The following is a 20,089-nucleotide window of genomic DNA, read 5'->3' on the forward strand; positions in this document are numbered from 1 at the left end:
AATAAGCTTGGCATTGATCCGGCTCTTCTCACTCCCCTAGTTCCTTAGTTTGTTGTAGAGGGGGAGTATGGTGTAGGAGCACCCTTTAAAGGGATCCCACCATTTGCTTTTGATTGTGTTCTTGCTTCCTTATGAAGCCATTGTAAATAAAATAAGAGCCATGTGCTCATAGGTCCTAGTTGAGGTCCTAGGGTCATAAGTCAAAGTTGATTTTTTCTTGAAAATAGAGGGTATGTGTGCCTTTGTGGTGTTTAGGGTCCTTCTTAGCATGGAGGTGTCCTTAGGATACCCAATGTGGGCCTAGGAGTCAATAAAAGAAACATTGAGAAAGTTGCTCAAAAGTTGCATGACAACTTTTCAAAGTTGTCAAGCAACTTTTCCACCTAGTGGTCAAAATCTTTAGTTTAGCATGGACAACCCTAATATGGGCACACAGACCAAGGAAAGGGTAGTATAAGTAGTTGCAAACCCTAAGAGAAGGGGTTAGATGTTAGTTGTTGTACGGCCCAAGAAAAGTGACTTGACTGTGACTACAATTTTGTTGCCAGTCGGCACAAATGGAGTAAGACAAGATCATTGATGGATTGATTTTTGAGAAAAACTATGTTGAGTGTCTTTTATGGTGTATTTAATTTCATTGTGAGCATTTAGACAAGGTTTTGTTTTGCAGGTTGTGTGTGTTTGTAAATATTTTGTAAACTTGCTTCTCACTGTCTAGTTTTGGACTGGTTTGTGTCAATGGGTTCATAACTCCATTCCCCATTGTGGAATCACCATGAAACCATGGGGAATGAGAGTGTAGACCCTATACAATACTTCAAAGCAATCAGGGCCCTTGAAGATGTAGGGAGGCCATCTAAAGACCCACTCCTAGGCGAGACTGGATAGTGCTCGGCTAGGAAGGTTTAAGTTGCAGAGGTCTTGGAGAGCAAGGAAGGAAAGAGGAGGCACCATTTTGAGGAGTTTTAGAGGGGTGAGTTGAGTACCATTGGTGTGAAGGAGGACCTTCCACCAATCCAAACAAGGTGGCAAGAACATCAAACCTACACTATGACCCTGGCAGACCTAAAAACACTCTTTAAAACCCTTAAAAACCTTAAAATCCACCTAGGGCGGTGTACGGACACTTGGAGGCCCAAAACTAGAAAAATCATTGAGCCCTTGCCAAATGAATATCAGGTCTTTTAGGAAGTTTCACAAGCAAGTGCATCATTTGCAAGAGGGAGCCCTAAAGGACCAGATAGGAGGCCTAATTGGTCACAATCCTTGTAGCCCTATTTTGTAGGTAAAAGTCAAAATAGTGAAATCAGTAAGGGATAGGAAGCTTGAAACCTCTTGGGGGCACATGAATGGGTGGAAAACCATGTCTTAGACCTGACCTATCCTTTCTAGGACCTCAGAAGGTGTGGAACAAGCCAAACCCTTATTAGCCTAATTAAGGGTTCTTTGGATCTCATGAGTAGGTGAGACCTTAGGAGCATAAACTCAAGTTGTTGGTGGGTGGAATTGGAAAGGTTAGGGGATTCCACAAGTAGGGGAAGTCCTAGAGACCCTAGGGTGTGGGTGGTACACCTGGTGATCCAAGGAAAGGATCTAAGAGCATAGTCTAGGCTAGTCTATCCCAAACCCCATCCCATCAAGTGACAACTGAAAGTTATGTTTATAATTTCTGTTGATTTTTTGCCAAGGTTTAAGAAGGGTTTAAGGATTGGTAATTATTTTTCTATTTGGCAGTGATCTACATCAAGTTCACATGATTGATGATGATGTGGCTCAAACTGCGTGAAGTTTTTGAAACATGTTTTGGTATGGTTGGAGAATGAATTTCCTAAGAATATGCAAAGTGCTTAGTAGAGTGTTCTAAGGGTTTGACTTTGTATCAGATTGAGTTGTTGTGATGAGTTAGGATCACTCAATAGTTGATATTGATTTGTAATTTATTGTAATGATCCATATGATGATCTTTAATGAGTTGTAAAGATATGTGATGATCTATGTTGTAAGTCTTAGGGTTTTATTGCCGGCCTAGTTGTAAAAGTTATTTATCCTGGTACAGTTGATGATTGTTGTGTCGGCGATTTTTGTGAAGTGTGTGAAGCCAAACTAGAGTGTGAGAAGTTATGCCAGAGTGTTGCAAACTTAGAGATTAATTGAAACTGATCAAGCAAGCAGTTGAGTGCTATAAATAGATCATTCATTGTTGTTCCCTAACAGTTGCAGTAGAAAAAATCCCTTAACCAGGTAGGTCTTGACATGCCTCACACTGTAAATCCCCTAATAGGGTGACTCAACATCTAAGTTCTAAATTGTCTTGCGAGGTTGATCCTAATAGATCAAAGCTCCTAACTGGGCTGAGGTAAATCCCTTAACCGGGTGACTCCTATTGGGTCTGCTCGTAACAAGGCATCTTTGTAATCTCTTAACCAGGCTAGGCTCCAAAGAGGGTGCATTCCAAAAGAGTGCAAAATTTTTGTGGGTACCAATTCCCACCATGTTTTATCCACATGAAAATCATGGTGTTCATGTGGTGAATTTTTTTGATATGATGATATGCTTTACTTTCTATTTATGCATGATTAATGAACACATAAGGTGCAGCATTGATATATTAGTTTAACAGATGTTTTTTAGCAGATACGGATATTGGTAAATGACTCTAGTGTTGGTCTATGTTTGATTTGGTAAAATTTTTATGAGTCTAAGTTTCTGATTTCAAATTGTTGTTAATACTAATTCATTCCCCTCTTAGTATTAATCGGATCCTCTAAGATTAACAATTGGTATCAAAGCATTGGTCCTCTATGTGCAAAAACCCTAACATCTTGAGGAAATGATCATGTGAAAGATGATGAAGGAGGGTCCAAAGTCTACCAAGGACAACTATCAGATATGGAGTGATCAGATGAAGATCTACATTAAAGGAATGGGTTCACAATATTGGAATCATGTGGTAACCAAGTATGTTGCTCCTACTACCAACCCCTTGACACTGGATGAACTAAAAGAACAAGAAAATATTCACGCCCTTGAAGCAATTGTAAGTACTTTGTCTAACTCTGAGTATATAGATGTTCATGGTGTTAGGTCCCGGAGACAACTGAGAGGGGGGGGGTGAATTAGTTATCAAATAAATTCAAACCAAAAACAACTTAACCAACTTAATGCTTAATATCGGTAAACCAGTTAAGTATACTGGTAGACAATTTTAACAGTTAATTGTTATACCAGTAAAGATTAATGCATGAAACATAAACACAAATGTGTCCACAACACATAACACCAATATTTGTATGTGGAAACCCTATAAGGGGAAAAACCACAGTGGAAAACCTTACCCATAATTAGATGATACTACTCCAGATAGAGCTCACTATTCAATCACAAAATGGGAGTCATGCTGACTACAGTTGGATGGTTAAATCCAATAATAATGTACTACATAAAATAACATCTTCATATGCTAGATTCAGTACCAGTGTAATGTTGATATGCTTCCACAAAAACCTAGCTTCACCTTCAAATGATGTCTTCATGTGTAGCTCTGCTTAATCTCGCATATACCTTCGCACTATCCTTTTTTACATTCCACATTTGATCTTACAAATAAGATCTTACATTTATACCATAACCTAAGACCAATTTTAGTAGGTCAGCCCTACAAGATATTACAATAAAAACATTTTAAAAACAATATAATATCCGATGCAATAACCAATTGAACATGTCGGCTTAATGCATTTACAACAATAATTAATCATCTCCATAGCATGCCATGCTGATCTGGAAAAGATAAACCTGTCAGTGTAACCCTGGATAACCCTGGACCTATTTGCCAATAAAAGAAAATATGCAAATATGAATATACCAATGATCAATTCATAAAGACAAGATGTCCACATGATGTCTTCGATATTACCAAGTGTCTTCCATGCCATTACAAGTGTCGGTGATCATTATATCTTACCGGTGAACCATATACCAGTAACTATGCAATAGTTACTTGTTTGCCGGTGAATGTTGTTGGATCTCCAAAGTGCTAGTGTTTTAGTAGGTGTTGACATCAATGACAAAACCATACAAAAATACCAACAATCTCCCCATTTGGCATTGATGGCAACACAAGATAGAAAAACCATCAAAGTGCCAAAACAGAAATGCCAAGTATCAAAAACCAACAATCTCCAAAAAGATTATAACCAGAAAGTAATAATCTCTCCAAAGTAACAATCTCTCCCCCTATAGAAACATGTATTTTCCAAAGCTTTTCAATACCAATCTCTCCAAAAGATAATGTGTTTTTCCATAGATATCTCTCCCCCTTTGACATCAAATGCCAAAGTCATATAAAAAATACCAATCAATTCAATATACCAACTACTCCCCTTGAGAAGTAGCTTCTTCATCAAAGACCAGAGTAAAAGATTTCTCTGTTAATTCTGTCAGTTGATGACAATCATCAACTGTCTAAGTCTCTACCGGTGGTGGTATGACTCCAAGCTGATCTCTGAGATATTCAAAAGCCTCCTTAGGAAAAGGTTTAGTGAAAATATCTATAATCTGCTCTTTAGTATTCACATAAACTAGTTTATCTCCTTTGCTTCAACTTTTTCCCTTAAAAAATTTAGTTTGATAGAAACATGTTTGGTTTTAGAATGTAATACCTGATTCTTAGATATATCAATTGTTGTAGTGTTATCACAATAGATAGTAATAGGTTCCTTGCATTTTACCTTTATGTCTTTCAACATTTGCTTAAGCCATAGTACCTATGTACAGTTAGTTGTTGCTGCAACATATTGTGATTCTGCTGTTGATAAAGATGTACAACTCTGTTTCTTACTCAACCAAGAAACTAGTTTGTTTCCAAGAAACAATGCTCCGCCGGTGGTGCTTTTCTATCATCCACATCTCCTGCCCAATTTGCATCTGTGTATGCACATAATTCAAAGTTTTCATCTCTAGGATACCATAGTCCAAGATTTATAGTGCCTTGTAAGTACCAGAAAATCCTTTTTACTGCTGATTCATGATTTTCTCTAGGATTACTTTGAAATCTTGAAACAATACATACTACATTCATAATATTAGGTCTGGTTTGTGTCAAATATAGTAAACCTCCTATCATAGATTTGTATCTAGTCAGATTAACAGGTGTAGATTCATCCCTTTGAGATAGTTTGTCATTTGTTGTCATAGGTGTGCTTACCGGTTTAGAGTTCTCCATCCCAAATTTCTTTAGTAACTCTTTTAAGTATTTGGATTGACTCAAGAATATACCTTTATCAGTCTGTGAAATTTGCAATCCTAAAAAGAATTTTATTTGTCCAATCATAGACATTTCAAATTCTTGGTGCATTTTAATAGAAAATTCTTTACATAAACCATCTTCTCCTCCAAAGATTATATCATCAACAAATACTTCTATAATCATGATGTCATCATTAGTTATTTTGTAATATAAATTGTTGTCTGCATTTCCTTAAGTAAAACCACTCTTTAAAAGATACTTATCCAATCTTGCATACCAAGCTCTTGCATCTTGTTTTAGTCCATACAGATCTTTCCTTAACCTGCATACGATATCATTGTCATATGTCAAAGAAAATCCATCAGGTTGTTCAATGTATACTTCCTCTTCAAGATCTCCATTCAAAAATGCACATTTAATATCCATTTGATAAACTTTGTAGTTCTTGTGTGCTGCAAAAGCCAAGAATAATCTGACTGCCTCAATTCTCACTATCGGTGCAAAGGTTTCATTGTAATCAACTCCTTTATGAGAATATCCCTTACACACTAGTCTTGCTTTATTTTTGACAACCTTACCATCTTCATTAAATTTGTTTCTAAAAACCCATTTGGTTCCAATTACATTTTTATCTTTAGGCCGGGGAACTAATGTCCAAGTGTTGTTTTTCTTAGTTTGTTCTAATTCTTCTTCCATAGCTTTAATCCAAAATTTATCTTGGCATGCCTCATTAATAAATGATGGTTCAATCTGAGAAATAAGAAATACCTCTTCATTTGCCAATCTTCCTCTTGTCATAACTCCTTTAAACTTGTTTCCAATTATCTAATCTTCTAAATGATTCAGTCTTACAGATCAGGGTGTCTTAGTTTGTTGTTGTTCCTCAATTACTGTGGAATCCTCAAATGGTACCGAGTAACTGGATCTTCATTTTGTACTGGTGGATTTAGAGTAGGTTCATTTGTCAAAAATTTTGTTGCCAATTCAGAGTCTATATACCTTGAAGTTCCTCTGAATTGTTCATCAATCTTTACATTTGTACTCTCAACAATTTTCTGCAATCTTTTGTTAAAACATCTATATGCTTTTCTCTTAGATGAAGAACCAAGAAATATTCCTTCATCACTTCTATGATCAAATTTGCCAATATACTCATCTCTTCTAATATAACATTTACTTCCAAAAATTCTAAAATACTTAAGAGTAGGAGTATTACCAAACGATAGTTCATGAGGGGTCTTACCGATTTCACCTTTGATGTGAACTTTGTTAAATGTATAGACTGATGTGCTAACTACTTCTCTCCAATAGACACATGGTAGGTTTGCTTCTGATAGCATACTTCTTACTGCATCCAAGATAGTTATGTTTTTCCTTTCAACAACTCCATTCTATTGTGGTGTCCGAGGTGCTGATAGTTATCTTTTGATGTATTAAAATCCCTAGATGTAAATTCACCTCCTTGATCTGATCTTAAACATTTGATTTTCTTACTAGTTTCATTTTCTACCATTGCTTTGAATAGTTTGAACTTTCCAAGTGCTTTTGATTTTTCTCTAAGAAAAGTAACCCAACACATTCTAGAATAGTCATCAAAAATTAGCATGAAATATCTATCACCATGTAAGCTTTTAGTTCTAGTTGGACCACATAAATCAGTGTGAATCAAATCAAGAGCATTATTTTATTTTTCTAGAATACTTTTGAAACTAGCTCTAACTTGTTTTCCAAATTGACATTCCTTACATACTGTATTCTGAGGTTTGACAATTTTAGGTAAATCTCTAACTACCTTAGTAGTACTGATCTTTACCATGCAATCAAATTTTATATGACAGAGTCTCTTATGCCATAACCAACTTTCATCTATATGTGCAATTAAGCATGTCTTTTCACTGTTATTCAAATGAAAGATATTACCTCTAGTCTGATTACTGGTTGCAATTTCCAAACCAGTTCTATTCATGATTTTGCATTTTCCATTTTTAAATTGTAACTGAAATCCTTTCTCAACTAATTGACCAACACTCAAAAGATTATGCTTTAATCCTTCAAAATAGTAGACATTGTCAGTGTTATGCTTACCATCAAGGGATATTGTACCCTTACCTTTGATTGAACAAGCTTTGTCATCTCCAAATCTCACTAAGCCTCCATTGTATTCTTGAAAGTTCAAGAATTTACCTTTGTCTCCTGTCATATGATGTGATCATCCTGAATCAATGATCCATTCATCCTTTACTTCAACTTTAGTTGCCAACACCTATACTATCAGCTGAGAAGTAGGTGCTGGTTGATCTTCTGTTATAGCAACAAAAACCCATCTATTGTCTATTGGATCCTCATCAGAATCATCAATCACACCTTCATCAACAATGCAATAAGATTTGTCTTTATTATTCTTAAATCTATATCTTTGATATTCAGGGATAGGCTTCTATGTTCTTCTAGCTTCTTCTCTTAGTCTAGCATGTCTATCAAGGCATCTCGAAGCAATATAACCAATCTTATTGCAGTTAAAACATTTAAAGGGTGCTTTACCTTCATACTTACTTCCAACTAGACCTTTAGGCATTTTCCTTACAAATAGTGCTTCAAGTTCTCTTGCATAAAAGGCTTTCCAATCAGATTTGCCAAATGATGGAGTAGATGATGTTGATGCTTTAAAGGCCAAATCTATCTTTATAGTAGCAATAGGACCAAATTCTTCAATTTCAAAAGCTGAAAGTTTTCCAATCAATGTATCCCTAGTTACTGATGTATTAGGCATTGTTCTCAACTCATTTATAGCAGTAACCTTCATTTTGTATGCTAGTGGAAATCCTCTTAAAACTTTTGAAATAATTTCATCCTCACTTAAGGTTCCTCCACAACATTTAATACCCAAAACAATTTCATTTACTCTTTCCATAAAAGAAGAAATCCTTTCATCTTCTTCCATTTTTAGATGTTCATACCTGACTTGGAAGCTTCTCTTGCTTTGCAATCATTTTCCTCATCTTTTGTCAAGTTAGCTGGACTGGGCTGACCAGGTAGAGCAGCAGTATAACCATTCTTTGTAACTTCCTAGATGTATTTTCCAATGAAATTAAGATGTGTCTCGATTTTGATCTTCCATATGCCATAGTTAGTTCCATCAAGTTTAGGACTATCCTTTCTAAAATAGTTAGTAGACATTGGATCTCCTCAAGGTGTTAAACTTCTGCAAATAAGGACTAAGCTCTGATACCAATTGTTAGGTCCTGGAGACAACTAAGAGGGGGGGTGAATCAGTTGTCAAATAAATTCAAACCAAAAACAACCTAACCAACTTAATGCTTAATACTAGTAAACCAGTTAAGTATGCTGGTAGACAATTTTAATAGTTAATTGCTATACCAGTAAAGATTAATGCATGAAACATAAACACAAATTTGTCCACAACACATAACACCAATATTTGTACATGGAAACCTTGTAAGGGGAAAAACCATGGTGGGAAACCTTACCCACAATCAGATGATACTACTGCAGATAGTAAGTGTACATAAATGGGGTCTGCACATGCAGAAAAGCCAACAGCCTAGAGCTCACTGCTCAATCACGAAATGGGAGTCACACTGACTACAGTTGGATGGTTAAATCCAATAATAACGTACTGCACAAAATAGCATCTTCATATGTTGGATTCAGTACCGGTGTAATGCTGATATGCTTCCACAAAAACCTAGCTTCACCTTCAAATGATTTCTTCATGTATAGCTCTTCTTAATCTTGCATATACCTTCACACAATCCTTTTTTACATTCCACATTTGATCTTACAAATAAGATCTTACATTTATACCATAACCTAAGACCAATTTTAGTAGGTCGACCCTACAAGATATTACAATAAAAACATTTTACAAACAATATAATATCCGATGCAATAACCAATTGAACATGTCGGCTTAATGCATTTAAAACAATAATTAATCATCTCCATGGCATGCCATGCTGATCTAGAAAAGATAAATTGTCGGTGTAACCCTGGATAACCCTGGACCTATTTGTCGGTAAAAGAAAATATGCAAATATGAATATACCAATGATCAATTCATAAAAACAAGATGTCCACATGATGTCTTCAATATTACCAAGTGTCTTCCATGCCATTCCAAGTGTTGATGATCATTATATCTTGTCGGTGAACCATATACTAGTAACTGTGCAATAGTTACCTGTTTGCCAATGAATGTTGTTGGATCTCCAAAATGCTAGTGTTTTAGTAGGTGTTGACATCAATGACAAAACCATACCAAAATTACAACACATGGATTAGAGACTGCAAATGAGGTATGTGAGAAATTAAATTTAATTTATGAAGGAGATGAACATGTACAAAGGGAAAATGAAGAAAGCTTAAGAGGCAAATTTGATGACATGAAAATGGTTGATGGTGAGAACATAGCACAATATGGTCAAAGGATTAAGGAAATTATAGGTGGTATAAAGAGTGTGAGAGGTAAGATTGAAGATGATACTATCATTAGTAAAATGATTAGAACTCTTTTACCATAATATTCTATTAGAGTTTCTGCTATTCAAGAACTGAGATCTATTTATAAAGATAAAGTCACCGTTGACTCTCTAATTGGAAAGTTAACTACATTTGAGCTAAATAGTTTTGATAATAGTGTTTCTAAACCTCCTGAATCTTCTTTTAAGGCTTCTGTAACCAGTATATCTGTAAGGAAATGAAAGGACACTTATCATAATCATGACTGCAGGTCTAGTCATGGCAGTAGTAGAGGTGATGGTGATGAGGAAGATCATCTAATGGAACTGGAGGCATTATTGGCTAGAAGATTTCCTAGAGGTACTACCAAGTATAAAGGTAAATTTTGCTTGAAGTGTTTCTCTTGTATTAAAATTGGACACATAGCTGGTAACTATCCTAACATTAATAATAAAGAGAAGTTTAGGAAATTCAAAGGAAAAGGCAAGAAACATTGTTATGTTGCAGTGGATGAAGGTGTGACTGATGATGATACAGAAGAAGATGAAAATGGGGAGATAGTGTTTGTTGTTGTGAAGGAGGATCTGATTGATGAGAAGGCATTGGTGTCTCACATGGACAATAGTGATGGATGGATAATAGATAGTGGTTTCAAACACCACATGACCAGTGACAAAAGTAAGTTCTTATCCCTTGAAGAGTTTGATAGAGGTATTGTAAGGTTTGGTAATAACTCTCCCTACATGGTCAAAGGTAAAGGATCAATTTCATTAAATGGGAAGAGTAATGCAGATGATGTCTTTTGGGTTGATGGACTAAAACATAACCTCTTGAGTGTTGGACAACTTAATGATAAGGGATATCTACTTGAATTCAAAAGTGGAGTGCTCATGATTCTTGGAAATAATGGAGAATTGATTTCTACTAGAAAGCAGACTGAAGGTAATCTATTTCAACCGATTACTAATATGAATGATTGTTTGGTGGCAACGATTGAAGGTAGCTGGTTGTGGCATAAGATATTTTGTCATGTAAATTTTGTTAATTTAATTAAAGTTAGTAAGTCAAGTATTGTGAGAGGTTTGCCCCAGCTTGTGAAATCAGACAATGTGTTATGCAAGGACTGTCAAGTGGGTAAGATGACCACTGTATCTTTTAAGAGTAAGTCTTTCTCTTCAGAGAATATTCTTGATTTGGTTCATACTGATCTTTGTGGTCCTATGCGGACTAAGAGCTATTTTGGTTATAAGTATTTTATGATCTTTACTGATGGTTTTTCCAAGATGATGTGGGTAACTTTTATGAGAGAAAAGTCTGAGGCGTTCAGTAAATTTAAAGAATTTAAAGCTTTAGTTGAGAAAGATACTGATAAGAATCTAAAATGTTTGAGATTTGACTAAGGAGGTGAATTTACTTCTAATGAGTTTGTGAAGTTCTATGATGAACATCGAATTAAGAGGTAGATGTCGGCTCCTAGAACTCCACAATAAAATGGGATAGCAGAGAGAATGAATAGAACATTTATTGAAGCTGCTAGAACCATGATGATTCAAGGTGAAGTACCGAAGATGTTTTGGAGAGAATCAGTTAGCACTGTTGTTTATACTTTGAACTAGGTTCTTGTCAATAAAGGTAACAACAAAACACCCTATGAATTATGACATGGAAAGACTCCTAGTGTAAGTTATTTCAAAAATTTTGGGAGTAAATGTTTTATTAAGAGAGATGATTACACTAAAAAGTTTGATGCTAATTGTGATGAAGGTAGTTTTCTTAGTTACTCTACAAAGAGTAAGACATTTAAATTTTATAACAAGAGAACTAAGAAGATCATTGAGAGTGTTATTGTAAAGATAGATGAACTCTCTGAGAAATCTAGTGAGACCAACATATTTGAGCCTGAGAAAGATGAAGAAAGATGGTGAGCAAAATGCTGTAAAAATAGGTGCTCAACCAGTAAATGCAGAGAGTGATAAAAATGAAGAACATGAAGTAGGAAGTACAACACTAGAACCAATTATTCCAATGTATGTCAGGCTAAATCACTCTGAAGAAAAAATAATTGGAGATAAAAATGCTAGTGTATAAACAAAGAGGAAAATAAGAAAATTCTTGTCTGATTTCTTCTATTGAGCCTAAAATAGTAAAGGAGGCATTAAAGGATGATGACTAGATTAATGAAATGAATGAGGAATTGGATCAGATAGAGAAGAACAAAACATGGACACTTGTTCCTAGACCAAAAGACAAGAATGTGATTGGCACTAAATGGGTCTTCAGAAATAAGTTAAATGAAGAAGGCAAGGTTGTAAGAAATAAAGCAAGGTTGGTTTGCAAAGGCTATGCACAAGAAGAAGGAGAAGATTATGGTGAAACCTTTGCACTAGTGGTGAGATTAGAAGGAGTAAGAATATTACTTGATTATGCTAAATTTAAAGGATTTAAAGTCTATCAGATGGATGTTAAATCAACTTTTCTTAATGGCATCCTTGAGGAAGAAGTGTACATAGAACAACCAGATGGATTTTCTTTGTCAAAGGATAAAGATATGGTTTATGGTGCAGGAGAACCCCTTCAAGATGATAAGTCGGACTTAGAGGAGGGAGGATAAGGCATAAAACATGTCTTTATAATGTTTTGTATATGTTTCAATCATGCATTGTTTGTTTGTAATAAAGAACCCCATCTTGTGAGCCAAACTCCTATTTTGGCATTTCTATAAGCCAATTAGGGCTTTTGGACAATAGGGGATCAAATATATGTAGGAAATAGTTATCCTAGTGGTTTTAGTGCTTCTAGTATGTTTTAGGAGGGGTTATACTTGACCCAAGGCATTAGGAGGTGAAAGATGACATTTTGACAACTTTTGCAAAAGTTGTCAAAAGTTGTCATGAGCAACTTTTTATGCACTTTTTGCATTTTTTTTTCTGAACTCCTCCAATGGCTCTAATCTCTTGTTTTTAGTTGAGAGAAGCTATGGAGTGGCTTATACACCTTGTGGATCCAATTCCCAAGGAGATACTGTACAAAGGAAAGTTTTGGTGACAACAAACTAATAAAATTGTGAGTTTTACCTGCAATTCTAAAGTTTTGGTATGGGGTATAGTACTGTATGGATTGGGATCAATCCCCAATGATGTAAATTGGTTGGAGAGGAGATTTATCTTTTTTTTGGCTTTGGTTTTAAGTTCTAGTTGTGTGTTTTGCTCCTAATATTCAGATTTCATTGTAGGTACTCGGAAAATCGGGGTTTACCTTGGGTTTTTCCTCCTCCATGGCCATAACTTGCACTTTATCAATCTAAGACCCATGGGATTTGGTGAAAGGCAAGTATGGTCAATTTATTCTAGGATTCCAAAGTTTTTTTCAGAAGGACCAAGGGAGAGGTGTGTTTGAAGTGACCCTAGGTAGACATCCCTATGTGGCTATCTAGACCTTGAACAACAAAGTTACCCTTGTGTGCAAATGGCAATGGTTCCCGGAATGTAACCCTAGAATACATTATGGTTTATGGTTTCCCACATACCCATGGGGTTGTAATTTCCTAGTTTACTCATCTAGATATAGGTGCTTCACAAATGGAGGCCTAATTAGCCCTTTAGGATAGTCAACATCCTACCAGTTCAGACCTTTGTTTATTAGACCCAGACCCTTCCTTTTGGGGAATTGTGTAACTTCCAAAAGGGTACTTGAATCAATAATGTTTTTTCTAGGCTATTTAGTAAATTTTGAACTTAAGTTCCCTTTACCTTCTAAAAAGGGCTACAAGCAAATAGGCCTAATTATAAAGGTACTATGGGGAATAGGGTTGAATCCTCAAAACCAGTGTTGGATATGGTTCAACTGAGTCATTTTTTACCTAAAACAAGTGTGCAAATGGTCCATAACCCTTGGTAGTCTCAAAGTGTATGTCAGAGCCCTTTACCCTAAGTTGAGTAGGTATGAGTCTTGAAGATGGCGAGAAGATTGAACAAATGTTGTAGAGCCTTGTCTTGATAGGATCCCATTGTTGTCTTGAGGGGTCTATGTTGTACATTTTGAGGTGTTTGGCAGGTTACAAGGAGGGCTCTACATCAATTGGTATCAAAGCTAGTAACGGCTTTGGTAATGAGATAGAGAATTGAGAGATGTCAAAGGGACAAGAAGAAGTCCCTAGAGGACTGATCACCAACATGGAATTGGCAAAGATTGTGAGAGAGCAGGAAATTGCTTGCAAGGCAATTTAGAGGGAGCTAGAGAGGTTGAGAGGCAGAGTAGATGGGAAGGAAGATGGAGGCATTGGTAGTGGTGAAGAAGGGGACGAGGATGAGATCCCTATGTCGAAGGAAGAGGTGATTCCTCCTGACTAGAGGCATTTCCTTAATTCCCTCAAATCCATGGAGAGGAGAACCATGGAGTAGAATATTGATTTGCCAACTTTCACTAGGAAGATGGAACCAAATGTTGTGGTAGATTGGATAGACTCCCTATCTAGTTTATTTGAATGTGAAGACATTCTAGGATACCAGAAGGTGAAGATTGCTAAGTCCAAGTTGAAGGGAGTAGCCCTAACTTGGTTGAACTTCTTCCAAGAGGAAAGAGAGAAGGACAACAAGCCCAAGGTTGTTTCTTGGAAGAGGATGGTTGCCTTAATAAAAGAGGCCCATGTACCCAAAGACTATAAAATTCAACTCCATAAGAGGAGACAAAATATCAAGCAGAAGGAGATGGATGTGAACTCATACACTGAGGAGTTCCAAAGGTTATGTATGATGTCTAAAACAAAAGAGGAAGAAAGTGAGAAAGTTTCCCGATACCTGAATAGATTAAGGTACAAATTTCAAGAATAATTAAACCTTCTTAGCTCGAATACCATTGGTAGATGCCATCAACTTGCTATCAAGGTGGAAGAGAAGATCAAGAGGAGGAAAGAGTAGAACAATAAAGGAAGAGGAAGACAATAGAGGGGTGGAAGAAATTTTTTCAGAAGTAAGGGAGATGGTTTTGGAAACCAAGGTGAAACCAGTCAAGAAGGCACTAAAGGAGAGAGTAGTTCCAATAAAAATGGAGGATACAATCAAAGAGATAACTTCAGAGGAAGAAGAGCACCATTTAGAGGGAGATCTCAAGGTAGAGGTCCAATTAGATGTTATAACTACAATCAAGAAGGACACATGGCCAATAGATGCCCTAGTAAACCTACTAGTTCCATGGGAGAAAGGAGAAGTAACTTGATTTTAGAGGTTGACTGCCAAAGTGTGGCAAGTGAAAATACATACCAAAGTGTCAATACCCCTGAGAGCTATGGCTAGCCTAAAAGAGGTGAAGCTTTGATGATCAAAAGAGCAGTAACTACTATGAAGATGTTTGATAAAGAACCCCCACAGAGGAAGTCTTTATTCAAGACCACTTGCAAAATGGGTGGAAAAGTATGCAAGGTCCTAATAGATTTTGGTTCAACTGAGAAATTTGTGTCTCTAGAGATGGTGGAGAAACTAAAGTTGAGGAGATTTCCTCAGCCTTTCTTGTACAAGGTCTTATGGCTCACACAAGGACAACAACCTGTTGTGGAAGAGAAGGCATGGGTAGAATTCTAGATTGGAACCTATAGAGATAGGTTGATGTTTGACATTGCAAAGATGGATGCTTGCCATCTCCTATTTGGGAGACTATGGCAGTTTGATTTGAAGGCACAACATGATGGTGCTAGGAATACATATTCCATCACCAAAGATGGTAAGGTGATTGAGTTGTTACCTTTGATGGAGAATGAGGAGGAGACCAAAAAAAAGGAGGCCAAGGTGTTGGTGTTAGGAGGGAAGCAGTTCATGAAGAACATGGTAGATGAAGGCATGGTCTATTATGCCCTTATCCCTAGTCTAACAGTAACAAAGGTGGAGAGGTCTGAAGACAAGAAAGAGGACAGATTGAAGTTGATTGACCCTATAGTGCAGCATTTACTAAACAAATACAAGGGTGTCATCTCCAATGGCATGCCAAGGTCACTACCTCCCATGAGGGACATAAACCATTGTATAGACCTTATACCTGGATCCACCTTGCCTAATAAAGTAGCATACAAGCTCACACTAGATCAAAATGTTGAGATGGAAAAATAGGTTGAAGAATTGTTTGAGTCCGGATTGATTGGCAAACGTTTGAGCCCATGTGCAGTCCCTACAGTCTTGGAACCTAAAAAGGAAGGCACTTGGAGGCTTTTCATCGACTCAAGAGCTATCAACAAGATTACTACCAAGTATAGGTTTCCAATGCCTAGGATTGAAGATTTGTTAGTTTGTTTGGGAGGTGCTAGGTATTTTATAAACGTTGACTTAAAGAGTGGCTATCATCAAATTAGGATTAGGCTGGGAGATGAGTGGAAGACTGCATTTAAAACAAATGAGGGGTTCTATGAGTGGAAGGTCATGCCCTTTGGCTTATCCAATGCACCTAGTACCTTTATGAGGTTAATTAATGAAGTCTTGATGGATTTCATAGGGAAATTTGTTATAGTCTATCTAGATGATATTCTAGTTTTCAGTCAAACCAAAGGAGAGCATCTAAAACATGTAGACCTAGTCCTAAGAAGATTGTATGAAGAACAATTAATTATAAACTTGGAAAAGTATTTCTTTATGCAGGAAGTGATCATTTACTTGGGGTTTGTAATCTCATATGGTGAGTTGAAAATGGATCAAGAAAAGGTGAGTGCCATATTGTCTTGGCCTACACCTAGAACAATGAATGATGTTAGAAGTTGTCATGGCTTAGCTACCTTATATAGGAATTTTATAAGAGGCTTTAGCCATATTTGTGCTCCTATGCTTGATACCATAAAGGGAGGACAAAAGTGCAAGTTTAGTTGGACAAAAGAGGCAGATAACTCTTTTGAAACACTGAAGAGAAAAGTTGTAGAGCAGCTGGTTCTTGCCCTACCTAATTTTAACAAGATCTTTCAAGTGGAGTATGATGCTAGTCACATGGCTATTAGGGCAGTACTTAGTTAAGAGGGAAGACCTATTTCTTTCTTCAGTGAGAAGTTGAATGAGGCAAAGAGAAGACATTCATCCTATGACCTAGAGATGTATGCTCTAGTACAATCCTTGAAAAAGTGGAGACACTACTTGCTACCAAAAGAATTCATAGTTTCACAGACAATCAGGCCCTTAGCTTTATAAATAGTCAAGAAAAGTTGAATCACTAGCACATGAAGTGGGTAGAGACCCTACAAGCTTTCACTTTCATTCTTAGGCACAAGAAATGGGTCAAGAATAAGGTGGCAGATGCTTTGAGCAGAAGAGTCCTAACTGCAAACTAGATTCAATTGGAGAGTGTTGGAATAGACTCCTTGAAAGCCATGTATGAGGGTGATGAAAACTTTGGAGAGGCCTATAAGGTATGTGCTTCATTTGATGAATGATTTCATTTTGAGTATTCTGAATTTTTGATTCAAAATGGATTGTTGTTTAAGGGTGCACAACTATGCATACCCAAATTCTCTATGAGACTGAATGTAATTAAGGATAAACATTGTGGAGCAATGGCAGGCCATTTTGGTCTTGACAAGACACTAGATTTGGTGAAGAGACACTACTTTTGGCCCAAACTACAGATAGATGTCAGGAGATTTGTGGAGACATGTGTGATCTACCACAAGGAAAAGGGAAAGCCCACAAATGTAGGCATATACTAGCCTTTACCCATCCCTTCAAGACCATGGGAAATCATAAGTATGGATTTTGTTTTAGGCTTATCTAGGACAAGGAAAGGATATGATACTGATTTTGTAGTGGTGGATAGGTTTAGTAAAATGGCATATTTATTGCCATGCAAAACCACTTGTGATGCTTCTTATGTTGCAGACTTGTTCTTCAAGGAGTTTGTTCGGATACATGGGTTGCCTTTGAATATAGTCTCTGATAGGGATGTGAAATTAATTAGTCACTTCTAGAGGACCCTTTGGAAGAATCTTGGTACCAATTTATCCTTCTCCTTAGTCTACCATCCCCAAACGGATGGCCAAACTGAAGTTGTAAATAGGTCACTAGGGAATCTGCTAAGGTGTTTGACTAGATAGCATGAAGAAAGGTGGGATAGTATATTGTCTTTGGCAGAATTCTCCTATAATGATATAGTTAATAGGAGTACCAGTAAGTCACCTTTCTAGATTGTATATGGCATCCACCCAAGGGGTGTGATGGAGTTGAGAGAGCTACCTCAAGGAGAAGCCATTAGTGCAGATGGGGAAACCTTTGCTACCACCATAAAGGAAATCCATGACCAAGTTAAAACTCATCTTCAACAATTTGCAGAAAAAAAAATTCTCATGCTGACAAAAAGAAGAGAGATGTTCAGTTTGATGTGGGAGACTTGGTGTGGGTTCACTTGAAGAAGGAAAGACTTCCAAAAGGCAAATATACAAAGTTGATGCAAAGAAAGATTGGACCTTGTCAAATCTTAAAGAAATGTGGCCCAAATGCCTATGAACTTCAACTCCCACTTAATGTTTGTGACTTAACTCCTTATAAATGTAGTGTTGGTGCAGGAGAAGACACAATTCAGGTTATTGCAGATGATGACATTCCGAAACATGAACCACCAAAGTTGCATAAGGTTATAGACACTAAGGTTGCAAAGAGAACTAGGAGAAAATTTTACATGGAGTATTTGGTGGCTTGGAAAGGACAACCTGATTCTGAAGCAGTCTGGATGATAGAACAATAGATCAAAGACCATGGTGCAGACCTATAGACTCTCATCTCAAGTAGACTTGAGATTTCTTCTTTCGAGGAGTATGGTGCAAGAGCACCCCTTCAAGATGATAAGTCAAACTCACAGGAGGGAGGATAAGGAATCAAACATGTCTTTAAAATGTTTTGTATATGTTTCAATCATGCATTGTGTGTTTGTAATAAAGAACCTCATCTTGTGAGCCAAACTCCTATTTTGGCATTTCTATAAGCCAATTAGGACTTTTGGACAATAGTGGATCAAATGTGTGTAGGACATAGTTATCCTAGTGGTTTTAGTTCTTCTAGGATGTTTTAGGAGGGGTTAGACTTGACCCAAAGCATTAGGAGGCAAAAGATGACATTTTGACAACTTTTGCAAAAGTTGTCAAAAGTTGTCATGAGCAACTTTTTATGCACTTTTTGCATTTTTGTTTGTTTGAACTCCTCCAATGGCTCTAACCTCTTGTTTTTGGTTGAGAGAATTTTTGGATTTGTTTATACACCTTGTGGATCCAATTCCCAAGGAGAGACTGTACAGAGGAAAGTTTTGGTGACAACAAACTAATAAAATTTTGAGTTTTACCTGCAATTATAGAGTTTTGGTATGGGGTACGGTACTGTACGGATTGGGATCAATCCACAATGATTTGAATTGGTTGGAGAGGATAGTTTTCTTTTTTGGGGGATTTGGTTTTAAGTTCTAGTTGTGTGTTTTTCTCCCGATATTCAGATTTTACTGTAGGTACCCAGAAAACTAGGGTTTACCTAAGGTTTTTCCTCCTCCATGGCCATAACTTGCACTTTATCAATTTGAGACCCATGGGATTTGGTGAAAGGCAAGTACGGTTAGTGTATTCTAGGATTCCAAAAAAAATTTGTAGGAGGAGCAAGGGAGAGGCATGTTTGAAGCAACCCTAGGTAGACATCTCTATGTGGGTACCTAGACCTTGAACAACAAAGCTACCCTTGTGTGCAAATGGTGATGGTTCCAGGCATGTAACCCTAGAATCCATTATGGTTTATGGTATACCCATGGGGTTGTAATTTCCTGGTTTACTCATCTGGATATAGGTGCTTCACAAATGGAGCCCTAATTAGCCCTTTAGGATAGTCAACATCCTACCGGTTCAGACCTTTGTTTATCAGACTGAACCCCTTCCTTTTGGGGAACTATTTAACTTCCAAAAGGTTACTTGAATCCATAATATTTTTTCTAGGTTTTTTGGTAAAGTTTGAACTTAAGGTCCCTTTACCCGCTAAAAAGGGCTACAAGAAAATAGGCCTAATTGTGAAGGTACTATGGGGAATAGGGTTGAATCCTCAAAACCAATGTTGGATCTAGTTCAAGTGAGTCATGTTTGACCCAAAACAAGTGTGCAAATGGTCCATAACCCTTGGAGGTCTCAAAGTGTATGTTGGAGCCCTTTACCCAAGTTGAGTAGGTATGAGTCTTGAAGATGGTGAGAAGATTGAACAAATGTTGTAGAGCCTTGTCCTGATAGGATCCCATTATTGTCTTGAGGGGTTAGTGTCATACATTTTGAGGTGTTTGGCAGGTTACAAGGAGGGTTTTGCATCAGTTTACAAATTATATAAGGCACTGTATGGATTGAAGCAGGCACCGAGAGCATGGTTTGAAAGATTGCATGCA

Source organism: Cryptomeria japonica, chromosome 7 (assembly GCF_030272615.1).
Source record: "Cryptomeria japonica chromosome 7, Sugi_1.0, whole genome shotgun sequence".
NCBI lineage: Eukaryota > Viridiplantae > Streptophyta > Pinopsida > Cupressales > Cupressaceae > Cryptomeria > Cryptomeria japonica.